This window comes from Sitophilus oryzae, unplaced genomic scaffold (genome assembly GCF_002938485.1).
Source record: "Sitophilus oryzae breed Bouriz unplaced genomic scaffold, Soryzae_2.0 scaffold_357_pilon_pilon, whole genome shotgun sequence".
NCBI classification, from domain to species: Eukaryota; Metazoa; Arthropoda; class Insecta; order Coleoptera; family Curculionidae; genus Sitophilus; species Sitophilus oryzae.
The window spans coordinates 805,186-826,205 of NW_022146926.1; the positions used below are offsets into that span (position 1 = coordinate 805,186).

The following is a 21,020-nucleotide window of genomic DNA, read 5'->3' on the forward strand; positions in this document are numbered from 1 at the left end:
TTTCTTATTCCATTGTATTTGATTTTTAAATTATTAAATACTAACAATATCAAAAGCTAAGTTATTTGGAAAAATAAAAATGAAATGAACAATTTTGTGCATTTTGAAAACTTGCATCTGCAATCGAAACGACTCCTCCATTGGCAGGTAAATTTACTTTCTGATGAGGTGGAGTAAATGCGAACGATGATGTACTTGGTAATACATCCGTGGAAGTGGTCGCGATTTTCTTTTCCCCCATTAGCAGTTTGCAAACTTTCTTCTTTTTCTCAATAGATTCTTCTATGTAACCTTCGGCCACTGTGGACGACCTAAATAATTATTGTTGTTTAGAACAAGATCGGAAAATATTAAAATTTTTACCTCCAACCTCCTAGGCGTTTCAGCGATGTAAAATCCACATCTGCATCTGCAGCAAGAGTAGCAGAACTACGTCGGAAACAATGACCTGTATATTCGTTTGGGTTCGACAACTTTAAAAATGCTGCTACAATCGATGGCATCTTCCCAAATGAATGAATGCCGACTCGTTGCACGGTGCATTTTCCTTTACGATAAGAGATGAAGACATAATCATGTGGTACATTTTTTGGCCTAAGACAAGCATATTTTCTATACAACTCAACTGGATTGACAACGTTCCCTTCGTTCACCACCGGAAACACTCTTTTGATATTAGTTTTTGTATCCGCAAGGGTAACTAAAAGGCAGCTGTTGTCTTTTTCTATGATGTCTTGCACTCGTAGAGAGTACAATTCTTCTCTTCTACATGCTCCACAAAGGCCAATGACAAGAGCTACCTAAAAATCAAATACAATGGAATAAGAAACCATCTATATATTTTAAAAATCATTATCGCAAACTTACCTTAGTAAGTAAATAAGTTTCATCACTAGCCGTGGCCAAAAAATCACCGATCTCTTTTATGGACAAAACCTTAGACTTTTTAGGCTCGTAACCAACCGAATTCCTCTTCAAAAAGCAATAAGTTTTGGAAATTTGTCAATATAAATATCTTCTTTAACACTTAACACTGCTCTCAGCATGGAATATTTCGACCAAATTGACGATGGTTTGAATGTTTGTGACTGTAATTTAAGAATATTTTAATTTAAAAGCCTCTTTTAAATAGGTACCTAGGTACTTACTTTTCGTGGAAATAATTTAGCAATACATCTTCATTTACAACGAATACGCCATTTTTGTCTTTCCATTCATTAAAAACATCATATTCTTTCTGGTAAATGGCACGAGACTTCACAGGAAGTAAATCCAACACGATTTCTTTGGCCTTATTAGCAATATGTTCGGGATTTTGGAACATTTTAAAATTGTTGATGAATTTGTGTGATTTTGTGACAAATTTCGAATGACATGTCAAAATGCGATGAAATAAACAAACTCGTTACTAAGATATGAATTTATAAGCCAACTTTTTCAAACATTATAATTTCAAATATGGAAAATTTGCAAATATGCGTTCTAAAAAACTGTAAAAAGCGTATGACAAAAAATAGTGTATGTTACACGTACCTAAATTATGTTTTTTAGGACTCATCTACTATTTCGGACTCGGCTAACGCCTCGTCCGCAAACAGTAATGATTCGTCCTAAAAAACATCATTTTAGGTACTAGTTACATAAATAGCTATTAAATTCATATTGTTAATTTTTAGAGTTCCGTACCCAAAGGGTAAAAACGGGAACCCTATTACTAAGACTTCGCTATCCGTCCGTCCGTCTGTCACAAAGGTCTATTTTATGAACCGTTATAGCTAGATAGTTGAAATTTTCACAGATAATGTATCTATGTTGCCGCTTGCCACGCCCTTGTTCAATAAAACACAAGTTTACTTAATCGGTAATGAGTTGCATAGAGGCCACTAGCTTTTAATTTTAACAGCCGGGTGGTCAGGGTTCAAAGATCTTAATAAAAGGGCGCCACGAGATTATACTCTATGAACTCGGCATAAAAGATGTTACTATTAAGTAGACTTCAACACTAACCTCGAACTGTTGAGTGTAACTGCCATGAACTTCAAATCTTACTATAATTATTTGAACTTAAGTGACTCTAACTTAACTATGAGACTAGACTGTAAATAATACTACAAAAAATGATCAAGTAATTTATTAAAATATTAAAAGTTTATAAAGAAATGAATGAAATGTGTTAAGAAATTTAAATCGATAAGAATTACTAAAAATACGAAAATGATCTAAGTTATATTAAATCTAAGACGTCATCCCCCTTAGCTAACTTATACTGGATACAGTCAGGATGGTTTATAAATAGCAAATCTAAATCTAAACAGTCTTACTCTAATCGATGTACAATCTTGAAACAACTCGGAAGTTCCTCCGGCTGAGCTACAGTGTATAGCTATGAGGTGGCTACAGCAGGGTACAGCAGCTCGGTGTACTGTCACTGGAGCCCACGGATGTCAGCAGACGTACAGATGAAAGGCAAGTTGTTGAGGTTTCAAATGGTGACATAAAAAACCCTAAATAACATTGGTTGTCTTAGAAAAGAGCCTCAATTATAGAACAAGGACTACCACAACGTGTAGGAGTTAATAAAGGTAATAAAGAAGGACTAATCAAATCTGAACTTTACTTCAACGAGGGTTTATGATGTCCAACGGGTAACTCTACACACGGGCAACAGGAACGGATGGAATTCTGGACTGTTCTGTGCTGTACGGTCTGGATCGGTCTTCTTGCTCTACAATTACGAACAACCAAATAAGACTTAAGAAAGATAACACTCAACTAATCTTTCTACACCACGTGGGCGTGGAAAAGTCGAAAACCAGACAACAATATGAACAAAAATCAGTTGAGCATTGACTTAAAATAGGCAGAAGAATTATAGCATACCTTGGAACTATTCGGGGACTTCTTGGGCACGTGAAATCGGGATATCGGTCGGAAAAATTTGGCTATTTAATCCCTTACGGAAATTGGTCGATGGTCCATGTAAACTCAACAAAATCCAACCGCGTCGACGATTAGACCTGCTAATCACCAACAGGGAATGCTTCACGGAACGGCAGCCAGTTCTTCACGACGATATTCTCGGTCGGGGAGTACACAAGAAGTGATGCAAGGATTCGATTTCCTTCACAAAATCAGATTTCAACTGGAAATCTCCCTCCAGGATATATATACTAGAGGATAGAGAACTATATATCTTGACTAGTCCAACTCACAAAAAGGCATAAATAAAAAAATTATGTTCTAGAATATTTTCTCCTCAGCCATATTTCATATCCGGTCAATGAACGAACTAAACTCTGAAATTCCACAATTAAAAGAACGAATTGCACACTGCGATCCACATCAAAAATAACCAATTTAACACGAAATTTTATCTGATAATTATAAAATTTCAATAACCAAAACAAAGGATAAATAAATCCAAAAACATCTGATTTGATCTGACAGTGACAAGTGACGGAGGTGATGATCAAAGATATAGAGAGATGGACAAAAAGCCTACTACTGCTGGTGTGCCTGGTCCAGTGGCAATATTGTGTATCTATACCTGTATATCGCGGTGTATACCGAGTTGCATAATTGTAAAATTTAAATAAAATACTATTTAACATGAAGTAAGTGCGTTTCCTTGAAGGCTCTTGACATCGCAAGATATTTAAATATCCCGCAAATAGATCAACGGCTTTCCAGGCAGCGATTTTTGCCATACAGAAGTACAGAACGCCGGTGAATGGCTAAGCAATAATCACTGACTAAGCTATAAGCTTCTCAAATTATTTTATTCTTCATAAAAATATCTGAATTTTACTGGAACATTATTAGGTTTTTAATAGATATTTATTGTTTGAATACAATATAATTTAATCAATTTCTTGGAACTACATTATAAAACCCAGATAACAAGTTGATCAGATTTAAATATAGCAATATGAAATAAAACCAAGACTTGAGTCATCCCACAGAGCTGCATTTTTATTTGTAAAAAATAGTATGATATAATAAACAAGCGGTTAGTTATCTTGTTATGAACAAAGTGTGGAAGATAATTGATTTTCAATTAAAAACAATAACAGCGTAAAGAATATTAGAAACAGTATAAAAATTATATTTACTGGAATATTTTTTTTACCAATTCTTCGTAAACGGTTAATAATGGTTCGTAAAAAATGGTTCTTCCAAACGAACCACCCTCGTTTTATTTGAAAAAAATTGAGATATTATTAAAAATATGATTTGAAATTCTTTTACTATTATCCAATTAAAAAAAATAGAGGGTGCCTTTTAAAAATCAAAAGTTGTAGTCATTTCCGGTGAAACAGGAAGTGACGCTATACGGATCCGTTCCTGAAAAATATCTGCTAAATACGAAACAGTTTGGTAGAAAAAATAGTAGAAATGTTTAGTGAAGTTAATATTTCAGAAATTTTTGATTGTTGCATGAAATTTCTGAAACTCGGAAACTTTCGGAAATTTATGAAATATTAGGAAATTTTACAATTTTACATATTTTTTGTCGATACAATAAAGGAATAAATTAGATAGACATTTGATACCAACATGTAAGTGGAAAAAAAAACAATAAACATAATATTAGTTGTTATATGTTTAATAAACAATACATAACCCATAAAAGTCATAAACATAACCCATAACAAAAATCATTTGGTAACATTTGTATTTTGTGCATAAACCACGAACTATGACTATGAATTTAAAAAAAAACAAAAAAGCACGAAATATAAATTTAAAAAACGTAAAACACAAATAACTGAATTATTCTATTCCGGAATATCAGGCGCTGAGCTGGTCCCATCTTCATAGGGTATTATAGTAGTAGTAGTACTGTCTTCGTCAGTTTCTATTTCCAAATCAGATATATTTGATGTATCATCTGGTTCTGATTCTGAAGGATGGACCTCTACCTCCACGAATTCTAGTGGTTCTGGAGAAATTTCATGTTGTTGAATATCATGCTCCATATCCACTTTTTGTTTTTGTAGTAATAATTTATTGTTACGAGCTACGAACATTATTTTACCGGCTCTTTGTGCAGTTAAGCGATTCCTTTTTTTAGTATGGATAAAACTGTAAGTACTGAAACTTCTCTCTGTGGCTGCAGATGACGTTGGTAAAGACAGCAGAGCAACAGCTAAATATTTCAACCTCGATTTCAACTGAGTATTTTTACACATTGCTTGCCACCAACTTAGACAGTCTACATTTTTAACTGACATCCAAACGTAGTCGAGAGCCCATAAACCCGATTTGGCGCAATAATTTGTTATCATGTGTTACTGTAAAAATGGCTTATTATTGACAAACTGAGGATGATTGTTGGTGATATTGTTGATATATTCCATAGCGGCTATGTGTTCTTCATTGTTAAGGTGCTCTCCCAGGAAACAGGGGTCCAAGAGATTCGCGGCAAAATGCATTAGTTCAAGAGCCATAGGTTTTTTATTTTGTAAGGCGGAGAAGCATTCTTTTTCTTCTGACTTAAGAATCGGCATACTTGATACACTTTCGTTAAGGCGGATTCTCACGACTGGCGTACTTGACAAGTACGCCAATATTTGCGTACTTGGCAAGTATCCCCACCAGTCCCCACTTTGTACTACATTGGCAAGTGTACTTGGCAAGTACGCCAATATTTGCGTATTTGCCAAGTACCCCTACAATCCTTTTCAAGTAAACAGTATAGTCGCATCGATGGATACTGGTCGTCCCGAAATTGTCGTTGCTAGTGATTCTTTTTTATTTTTAAGTTCTTTTACTGTACACTGCAATACGATTTCTATGTTCTTTATGTTTGGCCATCCATATGAAGGGCTCATTGTTTTTTTCGGTTGAATAATTAGAAAAATATTTATATTACTACCAATTCTGAATTATTAATATTGCGAATTATCGCCATATTCTGAAATATTGATATACAAATCTAAATAGATAATCTAAACAAAAAATAGTCAAAATGCAAAACAAAACAGGGGAAAACCAGAGATATTCAATTAATTAAAGGTTGTATAAAACCTAAATCTAAACTACATATTTTTTTGTTGAAAATTAATATTTAAGTAGGTTTTTATTACAATACATAAATTTATAACATATTGATAACGAAAAAAATATTCCATATATACGTACATAAATTAATTACGTATGTGTATACCTTTAAGATTGTTACATAAGGATAATATTTTTCTATCGATCGTGTCAGATGATGTTTTTGAGGGATTTGTTGATTTATCTATGTTTTTCGGTCAGTCGAGATTATTGTTGTTTATTGTAAGCTTCGGCAAGTTTCGAGCGGAATAAATTTGTTTGTGTTTTTGATTTTTGACGTTTATTTTCTGTAATATCTTTTGTTCTAATAATATAATACTAATTGCAAGATGCATGCTTGTCGCCCATGCATAAGTACATCTTTGGTTTTTGCCATTTACGCGTGGACTACTCTGATTTTTCCTTTGTACGGCAAAATAACCAAGCTGTAATATTTCTGGGACTAAGCGTATTATTGCTTGCTTTTTTCGAATGACATTAACATTTGTCTATAAAGTTGTATCGCTATCTTAATTTCTATGAAAATGTGACATATCTGGTTTTTCCCGTGTAGTCTTCATTTGTCCACTCCATTTATTGCTGTGAAAACGATTTACACAATATTGAAGTTATTAATGTAAATTTGATATTACGTAATCTATTATTGTTTTACCGTATTAAATTATCCGCAATTAACTCGAAAAACACTACGATCCGGAAATAAATCGGACATAGGCTATAACAATAACATTATTTGCGCAGTCGTTTTTTTGCGCCTCGGCAAGTGTAAACAAGGCTGGCCCAGGCTGGCCAAGTATACTTGGCAAGTGTACGATTAATCGTTTGTCTCGGGCTATATATACCGACAGAAAGTGGGGACGCGACAAGTGACCAAGGAACCCGTTCTCACGACATGGCAAGTATATTCCAATAACAAATGTTTGTCAAGTATGCCAGTCGTGAGAATCCGCCTTTAAATTTTTGCTCAATGTCTTGAATTTTGAAAAGAAATTTTTTGCTTTCTTGGAATGGAAATATTCGCTACCAACATCACTAGAAATGATAAATGTTGAAATTTGCTGAAAAAGGTAATTGCTAATGAAACACTTGGGCAAACTTGGGTTTAATACAGGACTAGTATAAAAATCATGAAATTAGTAATTGCTATGAGCCAACTTATGGGTTTAATACATTCTATACCGGGTGCGTCTCAAAAGTGGCTCACCCCTATAACTTTTTTATTTTTTCAAATAAAAAACCGAGACTTGGTTCGTTAGTATATCACAAAAATTGGGATTGATTGACACATTCAATTGATTTCTGTAACTTCCGGTTTCACCGGAAATTACTACAACTTTTGATTTTTAAATGGCACGCTCGGTATTTTTTTACTTTATTCAATTGAAAATGACATTCTGAATCGAATGACATATAATATGTCAACTTTTGACATATTCACTCAAAAACAAATTGTATTTTAAATTTCAATAGGTATAGAGTGCCATGACTGTTAAATAAACACTAATTTTTAATCAAGGAGCCTTGAAAAAATAGATTTGATCGTCTAATGTTTTTAGTGTCTTGTCCTGGCCGGTTAAAAGATGCCGAAATCGTATTTTTAATCATATCTCAATTTTTTCACATGGAACGAGGGTGGCTCATTAGTATATTTTGAAAAAGCATTTTTTTACGAATAAATTGATACCACACACTTGGTATTTCGAGTCAAATTGTCGTTATGAACCGCATGTTACAATTTCAAATAAACCTGAAATAAACTATATGCGAAAATGTCAAAAGTTGACATATGATATGTCATTCGATTCAGAGTGTCATTTTCTGTCGAATAAAGTAAAAAAATACCGAGAGTGTTATTTAAAAATCAAAAGTTGTAGTCATTTCCGGTGAAACCGGAAGTGACAGAAATCAATTGAATACGTCAATCAATCCCAATTTATGTCATATTCTAACATACCAAATCTCGTTGTTTTATCTGAAAAAATAAAAAAGTTATAGGAATGAGCCACTTTTGAGACGCACCCGGTATACATATGGAAATTACTTTACTAAATAATTAAATTGACGTATTGACGTATTATAATGTTTTTTAATACTAACGCATTATCGAAAAAAGATATTTTACAAATCAAAATTTAAATTCGCATGGAGTCCTATTTTAGTTATAAAGAGAGCAAATAGGCCTACTTGATTTCATTAAAATACGATTCTAAAAATTATATAAAATAAACAGGCAATCTAACGTGTTTATATTATATTGTTCAAATATAAATTATTAAATAGAAATAATACTGTTTTCAAAACATACGCAAAAATCCCAATTTCAAAATAAATATTCATATACAGTTGAATAAATTGAAATATGGAATATTAATTAGGTTTACATGAGCTACATTGTAAACTAATATGCAAATTTATTATTTTAATGAAAATAACTTTATGGATTGGTTGTCATTTAAATAATTATTCATAAATAAAAAGTTAAGTCTGTTTTTGAAACCTACAATATAGATCTATTTTTTATAATAAATTTCAAATATTTAAACATAATTTTAATGAAATTAGGCATTTCCTTTGTCAAATAAAATATTACTAGAAATGTGTATAGTTTGAAAACACAGTGAAAAAAAAAAGAACTGAAAAAAAAATAAAGAAAAGTTAAATTATGAAATTGGATATTTGAAAATTTCCAAAATTTTTAATACCACCTAACGAAAGCTACACCAGTTAATTACTACTGTTAATTGAAAAATACCACTGAAGAATTAAGATCTCATAAAATTACTAAAACTAATTATTAATCAGTTTCTAGACCATAATGTCGATAATACTAGGAGGGTTAGTGAAACGTATGCTCCGTATTTAGGACAGTCATCAAAAATAGTTTCTGAATAGATAAAAGAATATATTTCATTAAAACACATCGAGCCTTTGAAAGAAATATACAATTTGCACCATAACCAGCGAGATAAAAGAGAATAGACCGGTTATCGCCCAGGCAATTCGCGTCTTACTTTGCAACCCATAAAAGGAAATACAATTTGCGCGTGGCGTAACCAAATTACCTTAATCTTTTCAGTTCTCTCTATCTGGAGTGTCGTTGAATATTCATCAAATCGAGGCGACACGATGTTCAAAACTAAATGACGTCGATTGTGTGCGGGGCCCCGTAAGCCTTTCCCTTGTTTTATAGTGTATTGAGTTCATTTAACAAGTTAGCGAAGTTGACTGAAAAGGGTCGTTTCCGTTTGATTGGACTTTCTGTTCGGAACCGAAGTCGTTAATAGTTACCACTAAAAATAATTTGGTGCGGTAGGTGTTAAGGAGTTGGGAAACACTACTGCAGAAACACATTAGTTATGACCATAGACTTAAAATAAAATATAGACTACACTATTTACATCTCAACGCGGACAAACAACCTTTTTTGTACACATGTTTACTTCTGGGTACAGTCGACCGAGCCTTCCTCATCCAGCCTATGTTGTCACGTCTTTAATATTATCAATATTTTTTTTCTTGTTATACCTACCCATATATTGAGATATTAATACTACAGTTTAATAAAGTAGGTTTTAATATTCCATAGATGTATTAAATAGTCCTTATACTACTAAATTATAAGTGGGATACTGTTTAATAAGGATAAGTTCTTTAAAATATGACAACACCGATTAGAGGCGAGGGAGCGTATTCATTCATTTATTACCTTGTAGTACGTGTCGCACGTGTGCGGTAAAGCTTTGTTGCCGCTATCTCCCCAGCTGTATTAACGCATTTTCTTAGCTTGTAGTCCTTAAGTGTTTATTTTATTGACTTTTTCAGTTCAAAAACTATAAAATATGGTTCGCCAGTGCCAAATTTGCAAGAAATTTGACTTAAATAATCCTTTTAAGTCTTGAAACGACTTTTGACCGGTAGGCAACTCTCAATTTACCCATTGGGAGTCAGTGGCGTTGTTGTAGAAAGGTGCTTATTTAGGATCTGCCTTATTATAACATACAAGAATTTTAAAATGATATTACATTATGAAACAATATTTTTTAATATACCGGGTCGTTTCAAAAGTGGCTCACCCCTATAACTTTTTTATTTTTTCAGATAAAAAAAACAGATTTGTATGTTAGTAGGTATATGACATAAATTAGGATTTATTGACGTATTCAATTGTTTTTGGTCTCTTCCTGTTTCACCGAAATGATTACATCTTTTGATTTTTAAAGGCACCCTTGGTATATTGCTACTTTATTCGATAAAAAATGACACTCTGAATAGAATGACATATCATATGTCAACTTTTGACATTGTCGCTTAAAACATATCCTATTTTAAATTTCAATCCAGGGTACCATGGTGTTGTTAAAAACACTAAGTTTTAATCAAGGAGCCTTGGAAAAATAGTTTTGATCGTCTAATAGGTTTCGTGTCTTGCCTAGGCCGGTTAAAAGATGTACAAATCGTATTTTTAATCATACATATGTCAATTTTTTCAAATGGAACAAGGGTGACTCATTGACATATTTGGAAAAAGCATTTTTTTATGAATATATTGATACCACACACTTGGTATTTCGAGTCAAATTGTCGTTATGAACCGCGTGTTACAATTACAATTAAACCATATGCGAAAATGTCAAAAGTTGACATATTATATGTCATTCTATTCAGAGTGTTATTCAGAGTGTCATTTTCTATCGAATAAAGTAGAAATATACCAAGGGTGCCGTTTAAAAATTAAAAGTTATAGTCATTTCCGGTGAAACAGGAAGTGACCAAAAACAATTGAATGCGTCAATCAATCCTAATTTATGTCATATACTAACATGCTAAATCTTGTTTTTTTATTTGAAAATATAAAAAATTATGGGGATGAGCCACTTTTGGGACGCACCCGGTATAATAAAGACAGTACCGAGTTAAATAAATGTAGTTTTCATTTTATCCACTTCCTATCATCTTCCTTGCTTTAATGGAACAGATTTATGTTTTCTCTAATTTACATAAGACATCACTTAACCAGAAAAAAATTACAACAATCATATTTTTTTTTCTCTCCCTGTCGCCGATTCTATTATATCTGTGGAATAGATCCTGTTTTGATTAATATTAGGGGTTGTAAATGTTTGACTAAAATTAATCATTTATTATTAATTTCAAAAATTACGTAATTTCGATTATAAAATTTCTTCTATAACGTGTATTTTATTATTTTTATCCTTTTTGGGCTCTAAGACGTTTTTCTAAACTTTTATTTAAAAAACCTCTCCTAAATCTTAATAAAATATAAAAAAGTTTAAATACGATATATTTTTAATTGATTATAGCTTCATTAAAATAAAAAAAATACCCGGCTATGATACGGAGAGTTCAGGTGTACTTGAGAAACGAAAGACAGTGTTGTGTTTCTCGGCAGAGTCGTCAGGGAACGACCGTTACGACAGAGACAACCTATCTATCGCTCGTGTCGCACTCGTTATAACCTAAAACAATAACACAACAATAACAAGACATTGTCTGACCGCATGTTCCAGCTATTTATGAATGAGATGCTCAGTCTATATTTTATTTTAAGTCTATGGTTATGACAGAAAATATGAATTAATTCATATATTTTTCACATATGTATATGCTTAGATTAGACTAATAGGTAGCAAAAAATCGAATGATCTAATCTGTGTTTTGTCTCTGTTTTTGGAAACTGAGTTCATTTGGTGGAAACGGCACTGATTGGCACTGATCTATCCAGTAGGATTTCTGTATTTAATCTATACTACGTAATATATAAAATCCTTAAGTGACTCACTGATTAATCACGATCCTGCTCAAACCACTCAACGTAAGAAGCTCAATTTTGCCATACAGATTGATTCTAGGGTGTAGAGATTTGATAAGAAAGGATTTTTCGAAATTCCAGTTCCAAGGGGGTGGAACCACCCCTCAAATATTACAATATTTTTTATTTAAAAAACGGTCAAGTTTCCGAAAAAACGCTTAAACACGTAGGTATATTTTATTTTGTTTTTTTACATATTTTAAGATTTTTTAAAAACGTATACAAGGTGTTATGAAAAATCTAGTCATTAATTAATCACAATCCTGCTTAAAGCGCTTGACGTAAAAAGTTGATTTTTGGAAATCAGATTGATTTTAGGGTGTACCTACAAGAAGGGATTTTTCGAAACTCGAATTCTAAACCACCCCTCGAATATTAGAATATTTTTTATTTAAAAACCGTTGAGTTTTTCGGAAAAAACTCTTAAACACGTATATTTTATTTTGTTGTTACATATTTTAAGATTTTTTATAAATTTATACAGGGTGTTTCATAAAATATGACCATTGAATAATCACGATTCTGCTTAAACTGCTTGACGTTTAAAGCTGGTTTTTGGCAAACGGATTGACTGTGGGGTGTAGAGGTTCGATAAGGAGGGGTTTCTCGAATCTCAAATTCCAAGAGGGCGAAAACGCTCCTCAAATATTACAATATTTGTTATTTAAAAAACGGTTAGTTCTTTCGGGAAAACGCTTGGACACGCATAATTTATTTTGTTTTTTTACATATTTTGAAATTTTTTAAATAATCATACAGGGTGTTCCAAAAAGTTGGGTAATTGATTAACCACGATTCTACTCCAGTTTGTATGTAAATGGAAATGCTTGTTTTGTTTTATCATCACCATTACATATGATTAATTCGACGCGAACGAAGTCGCAGGTACACGCTAGTAATAATAATAAAATTTTAATGTAGTTTCAGATAGTGTTTAAATAAATTACAATTAAGTTAATTTTTCTAAGATCTACAAAAGGATTGAAGTGGTAGTTTTGCGGATACATAAACTTTAACCCTACCGACATTACACAGGGCGTCCCAGAAATAAGTGCAAGTATTTTAAAAGTTGGTAGATCTGGCCAAAAGAAGCATATTTTTTCTTTACCACTTTTAAAATAAATTAATAATAACCAGGGTTGGTAAATATCATGATATTTATATAAATATCAAATATCGGATATATATCCGATATATAGATAATATGTCCGATATATATCAAGTTTTGATATTTATTTTTGTTTTTATTTTTTATGTAAAACTGCGTTTAGTATCAAGTAAAATCATGAGCTCACGCAAATATTTTTATTTCAACTTAATTAATGTTGCTTTGCACTTCATAGGAACAACATTAAAACAAAAATATATAAAAAATATACAGAAATTCTAAAAAAATAAACAGAAATTCTAAAAAATAAACGGAAATTCTAAAAAATAATCAGGAATTCTAAGAAATAAACGGAAATTCTAAAAAATAAACGGAAATTCAAAAAAAATATACAGATATTCTAAAACTAATAACAAACAAATTTATATTTGATTTATTAATTTTATTAATTGTAAATGATAAATCATCGTCAGATTCGTCAGAGTCAGAATCAATTGATACTGTTTCTGGCAAAGTTTTTGGTACAGTTGAACTGTCCCAGATCCAATCAATAATATCTTTTTTGTTTTTTTTCTGATTCTTTTTTGATTTTTTCTTCTGATTGTTGCATTTAAATAAAAAGGTCAATTTTCCAGCTTTTTCGTTCCCAAGCCCATTACGCAGTTTCGATTGTACGAGTCCAGAAGATGAGAAAGTCCTCTCAAGAGATGCAGTAGACGCAGTTACAGTGAGTAGCTGTTCACATAAAGACAGGAAGTCTTTCTAGTAATAAAAATACGTTGTGCCGTGAACATGTTGACTTTTTTAATGTAGAAATTTAAGAAAAGAGTTGAGTTATTTACCCTGATAATAACCGAGTTATTTACCAGTTAAAATACCTGCACTTATTTCTGGGACACCCTGTATTAAGAATCCATTTCACTAGTCCGAAAAAGTTGCAAAATAAGCGTTCGGCATTTAACGTTTTATGTAAAACTGGCCAGGTATTTTTACCACAAATGAAGAAGGAAATTAAAAATAAAGGAATTATATTATACTATATCCGTATTGTAGCACATTTTTAGACAACTTCTCTATTTTTAAGATTTTGATGGTCAAACATCTATAAAATATTCCTTATGTTTGGACTAAATTTTCTCGAAATATAAACATAATTTAAAATTCCGTTACAATACGGAGATAGATTGAAATTTTGTGATTACAGTGATATATAATTTATATGGTTTTGTAACAAATTGCTCCCTATTTTATGACAAATGCTGAAGCTCTGCAAACCTTAATCAAGCCTTAATCAAAGCACGTGTGTTTGGACATTTTTGCGTGGCTTAACACGACAGGATCGTGCTAGGCAGATTTCTTAAATATAATATATATTTCCTTAGGCCACACACCCGCTTTACCCGACCCCTGAGAGCAACCCGAACAGTACAGCGTAATAGACTCTTAAAGAACAAACCAAAATAGATAGAAGTAATAGATTACTATAAAATTCGTGTGTGCATCTAATCAATTGCAACAATGAACAAGTTTGATTTCCCAATTCATAACTGAACATTCTTTTTCAATAATTATGAAAGAATAATCTTAGTGGTGCCCGGTGGCGTAAAGGTACAGCTCTCGTATACCAATTCCAAGGTTGTGAATTCGAATCCCACAGCCGGCATTTCATCAGCCGACTATTTTTAATAAAAATAAAAATAATTTGGGTACCTAGGTCGAATCAGCCTTAAATGAGTACTTCGGATTCACAATCCTGCAGTAATAATAGGCGGTTGAAGCGTAGTGCTAGCCACGTTAAGGTGCGTATTCATTATCCGCACGAACGAACGAACGAACGAATGTTCGCTAGTGGTATGGACGGGGACCGCACGATAGGACCGCACGAGAAGACCGGAGGCATTTGTTGGCGAACGCCTTTGATGTACCGACTCGAAACGGATGGTCGAGCGAACGAACGAACGAACGGCCGCATGCGTTCGGTCCCCGTCCAAATATACCGCACTTTCATTCGTTCGTTCGTTCGTTCGGATAATGAATACGCACCTTTACCGTCCTTGTATACCGAACGGTTCTAGCATGGCAAGCTGTACCTTGCCTACTCCCAAGGCGGTAAACGCTATATACGGGAGCTATTATTATTATATAATCTTAGTTATCTACTTATTTTTATGTCAGAATTGTAGTCGTCATTTTAAAAAAAAAACTCCTTGGTTTCTTCCACGTTTCCTATTTCCACTCAATTTTGGTTTTGAGTAGGTATACTCAACTCCTCCTTCCTTGCTTTTTTGGACAATGTTGCAGAGTACCTAAGTAATAATAAATAATGGTAAAGCAAAATTTAACACTATTAAAACATTAAATTTCTGTATCCATTTAAACTGAAACACCCCTCGCATCGCCCTCTAAACTAAAGAACGGGGGAGATTAGGGGAACGGAAAAGCGAAAGGGTTTGCAACCCCTCGCCGCCGCCGCCGTGTTCCACCAACATTTATTTCATTTCCATATGCCGTACCTAATTTATTTCCACGCAATTTCCTATTAAATTACTCCTAATGCGGCAATGCAACTGCGTAATTACGGGCGTTAGTATTTAATACACCAATGGAAGTCGACGATCCGCGCGCTTCCAGACAGTTATATATTAATTGGAGATGGTGTCGTTGCATCGCTCGTTCTGTTGCTGTATTATAGTACACAAAATAAGCACACTGAAAAAAAGAATCTCTTAGTCGAAATGAATATGACTTTGACCCAAAAGATTGGCGCTTTCAATAGGGCCAAGAACGACGTTTCTTTGCTCAAAGCATTAACTATCTTTTCATAAGCTTTAAAAAATTACTTTAGGGAATAGAAGGATCTATCTGTCCAAAGTATTTCACTCTTGACCCAAAATGAATATGCAAAGAAGTTCTTGCTACAAGAACAATAGTCTCTTTGATTCATGCAAAAATTCTTGATTGAAAAGGGACATTTTTTGATTAAAGAGACACTTTTCTTAAACCAATAGCGAATCCTATTGACTCAACTAAAATTTATTTTGATCTAAGAAAAGTCTATACATCATATACAGGCATATTACGAGGTATATTATTTTCCGATAAATTTAGGTTTTCCTGGTCTGTAGTAAGTAAAGTGATATTATTTTCCTCGATAGTAGTTATTTCTGCTTCTTCACTCCTTGGTATTTTTTGGGGTGGTTCATCACTCTACAAATTACAAAAAAATGTTACATTACGATTAATCAAAGTAAAGCAAATAAATTATTAAAATTATAAGTTTTGGTCACATTTTGAATTTTTTAATACGACGACTTGAAATTCTAAAGTTTTTGTAATTATTTGCATAAAAAATCGATACCTATATTCTTATTCTATCTATAGTCACGCATGCATTATCTAAACAGGTGCATTAGATAAATGTCTCTTACCTTCAAATATAGCAAATAAATGCTCTAATTTCCATTTTTCAGAAACTCCTTTAAAAATCCATATATCCTAAAATTTGTTCATAAAAATGACAAATGCATGTTAATAACGATCACTAATTTATTATACGATATGCGTTTAAAAAGCAAATTATGCAAATTTCCAAGTGGAAAATTCAAGCAACAAAACCCGTGCGTACTATGATGTGCGACCTATGAAATGCGACGTACGACTGATCGGACTGCCGACTGATTGTATATACCGTCCTTCGTCATCGTCTTTGCGTGTCGTTATTATTTTTCATCAAAAGAGTATTTAGCTATTGGAAAAATGGCCATGTTTCTTGAATGAACTACTTCCTAGCGTATTTTTCTTATTATCTTAAAACAAAGTAACTTGCACTTGGTTGAATGAAAATAGATTCAAGAGAAATTTCGAATTTTTCAAGAGAACCAGTTTTCTTGAGTTAAGAGAGTTTTTCTTCAGGCAAAATATTTTCTTTTACGCTAAAATAAATTCTCTTCCCGCTAATTTTTTTTTTCAAGACCGATGACGACTTTAGTTCAAGTCTATCTTTTTTATCAGTGCAGATGACTGAGAAAAGGTTGCTATATGTGAGGGGTTCAGAAGTGAACTGGATCAAGTCCTAGAAGATAATTATGGAGAAAATGAGAGTTAAAGCTTTTAATGTTACTTAATTAAAATAAAACAAGCTGGAGAAGAAAACTGGACACAATGCTTTATTATATTTTAAACTGTATAACTGCAAACTAAAATAACTCAAAATACGACTGTGGTAATTTTTCAGAATGTTTCTTTATACTTTTTTGGACTTGAACCATTTTATCTTTGGAAATATTTGAAATTTTAGATATAAATTGGTTCATCGGTACACTCCTCTTCGTCATTAAGGGATTTGTTGACTTCACATCTAACACCGACAGAAGAAGTATCCCAAAAAACAAAAGAACTAAACATAAGACAATTAATAAAATATCATAATATATTACTTCTACACAAAATCAAAAGTAAATTAATAAAATAAATAAAAATATTTCTTTAAAAACTAGCAAATACACAGTTACGAAACTACAAGAAAATCAGACATCAGAACAGCCAAGAGAACTCAAAAAAAAACTTTCACAAAATCTAACAACAGAAACTACCACAATATATAATATGTTACCAAAAGAATTAACACAACTAAATTATAAAATTTCAAGAAAAAAAATTAAAAACATGATATCGTCCCATTGCTGCCAAAAGTCACTAACTAACATTTTTCCGAACAGCCAAATTCAATCACTAAGTAACTATGTTTTGAAGCGGAGAATCGATTGCAAAAGTCATTAACTACGATTTCTGGCTATTTATGTTTTATTTTAATACCGAATAGTTACTAACTATAACATCTTTATGCAATGCAATTTATCTTTAGACGCATTTTTCTCGGAAGTAATAAAAAGTAAGTTAGTGACTTTTGGCAGCAATGGAACGATATATGAGAAGAGCGTATTATAAACATAGACAACATAGACCATTTAAAAAAAAAGAACAATGCCTTCGATTCCACCTGCCCACGGAGAGTCCTAAAAGTCTTCAAACTGTTGCAGATGAAGAAGGACGCAAGCAACAACTGCCACGAAGATAAAGCTTACTAAATATTATTGTTGAATTGTATATTATTTTTATTTTACACAGTTGTATATATTTTAGTTAATAAATATTTATTATTAAATAGGTACATTAATTAAACAGTGTTCTGTTTTGTCCAATGCACAAAATTTTTTATTACATTTTTATAGCAAAAAATAAAAAAGAACAATCTAAATGAATACAAAAGCAGATATTTCGTATTGATCGTTCGAAGAAAAATATGCCCCGGAATATAGAGCAATATTTAAAGACTTACCTATTAAACAAGGCCCTTTACATTTTCGAGGAAACTTTATTCAATTATCTAATCATACAGTCAGAGTTGAAATTGTGCAATGTTAACAAGAAAGCATGATTCATAGTCCTTCCATGAAAAGAAGTAATTTAGTTAGTTCCCCAGTTCCTAATAAAACAAATAATATTTCCATGAAATGAATTTAGGTTTCGATAATAAAAAATATTTTATGAATACCTGTGATGACGATTGTGTATTATTATTCAACTGTTAGGTATCGATTTGATGATATAAAATGTAGAACATTTTTGAAATATTTATTTAGAATATATTGCACCGTTTTCTTTATAATAGAAAAGATATTATTTTACAGGATAATACATTTACAGCATTTCCTTTATTGTTAATGTCTTAATTGAGTACTTCAGGGTGTATAACTCTGTACTGTTTGGGTCGCTCTCAGGGGTCGGGTAAAGCGGGTGTGTGGCCGAAGGAAATATATATTATACTTCAGAAATCTGTCTAAGCCCACGGCCACACAGAAAGCGTTTTTTGCGTTTTTAGCGTGAAGCGTCTTTAGCGACTAAAACAAAATAACAGGATTATATAGGAGTGGCCACACCAAAAGCATGTAGCGTTCGGCGTGTCTCGCAAAAAACGCAAATGAGAACAAATCAGTTTGTTTTCTGTAGCGTCTTTAGCGTTTTTTAAGATGAGACCCCGTCATAGGCGGACGTTATATTTAATAATACAATAAAAATAAATTAAATAGTATGCATTTTTTTTCATTTTAGGGTATTATCTAAAAATATTTTTATAAAGAACATCTACTGTTTAGGTAGATTCTATTAAATTCAAAAATTTGAAGGAAATGTTTGAAAAAGTGTAGTTTGAAATGTTGCAAAAGTGATAAATTAAAGGAATATTTTCTTACAGGTAAAAAATAGTATTTTACGTGTAACAAATAGATTTTTACACGTAACAAATAGTTTTATACGCGTGAAAAATAGTTTTCTACCAGTAACATATAGCTTTATACGCGTAAAAAATAGTTTTCTACCAGTAACAAATAGTTTTATACGCGTAAAAAATAGTTTTTTACGTGTAACACTTTTATTCGCGTAAAATAATAAAAATAGTTTTTTACGTGTAAAAAATATTTTTTTACACGTAATAATTTGATTCACTTTTACAAAATTTGTATTAAAATATCAATATTTTTGATAAACACGCAGACTGCTCACAAATACACACGTCGCGTCACTGCGTATTTCTAAGCCGTTAAAGCCGGGTCCACATATGTAGCACTCTATTGTATCAGGATCATGTATCACGTATCAAGAGCTTGTATCGTAAGTATGGACGTTTATTTGGGCTGTGTCGACTGAATATGCATATCGTGCCAAAGTATGCGTCCATACTTATAAAATTCATACGTACCAGCGTACAAGCGTGCGTATCATTGTATATGGACGGTACAACAAATCACCTTGTATCGTCGTATCATATTCATCAATTCTTCTCAGCGAACCCTCAATGCCCCTTTGATGATCGGAGAAAAACCGCCTCAAGACGGGTCACGGCGTATCAAGTCAATTGTATTGTTATACTGTATCAAAACACGTCCAAATGACAGATCGTGATACTTGTATCCGATACGCAGTGTTAAGATACGCGCCAAAATTCGGATTGGCATGTATCAGATACGGTATCACAAAGGTGTACCATATGATCGCGTTAATTCGGCGTCCAAACTAGCGATCATGAAACATGTTGGTGCAACGCGACGGAGATATGATACACCAAGATGCTACATATGTGGACCCGGCTTAACACGTTTCGTTACAACGAGCTCGTGTATCAGGGCCGTCTCAATAGGTCGTATGCTACGGCCTTCAATTTTTACTCCCAGCGCGCGTAAAGAAGTATCACTCTAAAATGTTTCTAAATCATGTCCTAAAATTGCATTAGCAACTATAAATATTTACTATTCTATTATATAATTATAATTACTTATTATATTATATTATAATTATAACATGTACTAATCACAACACTACAACATAAAAAAGCTATACACATATAAACTAAAATTCGTAAAATAAATGGCAAATAATAGTTATTAATTTTACACACACCACTGGCACTAGCAGTAGATTATTGTGTTTGTCTCCGAATATATGCCCCGGCCCGTCCAGAATTCAATCTCAGCATCTTTCATCTTTGTCTCTTCAACGCTAACGGCGCCGATCTCGCCTATCTCTTTCTCACAGGATTGATTGTTGGACGGGCCGGGAATCCACGAGCTTGTGACGTTACTAATTGACATCTTGATAGAAACTGCAGACCTGCCGCGTCTTTTGCGTGTTTTTAATGGACACAAATCGAAAAAACCGCTTAAAACGGTAAAATCGCAAAAAGCGCTTGAGACGCAAAAAACGCAAAACGCTAAAAACGCTTTCTGTGTGGCCGTGGGCTAAGGCTTAGTCCGATCCTGTCGTGTTAAGCCACATCCCAAATTCCAACACGTGTTTTGGTTAAGGCTTGATTAAGGTTTGCAGTGCTTCAGCATTTGCCATAAAATAGCGAGCAATTTGTTACAAAACCATATAAATTATATATCACTGTAATCACAAAACTTCAATCTATTTCCGTATAGTAACGGAACTTTAAATTATGTCTTTATTTTCGAGAAAATTTAG

At 32.7% G+C, this 21,020-nt stretch overlaps 1 protein-coding gene across 4 annotated transcripts in view; it reads right to left on the reverse strand.

Moving 5' to 3' along the window:
* LOC115884798 (disintegrin and metalloproteinase domain-containing protein 10) overlaps positions 1 to 21,020 on the reverse strand; it is a 239,004-nt gene that overhangs the window by 202,550 nt on the left and 15,434 nt on the right. The window lies entirely within an intron of this gene.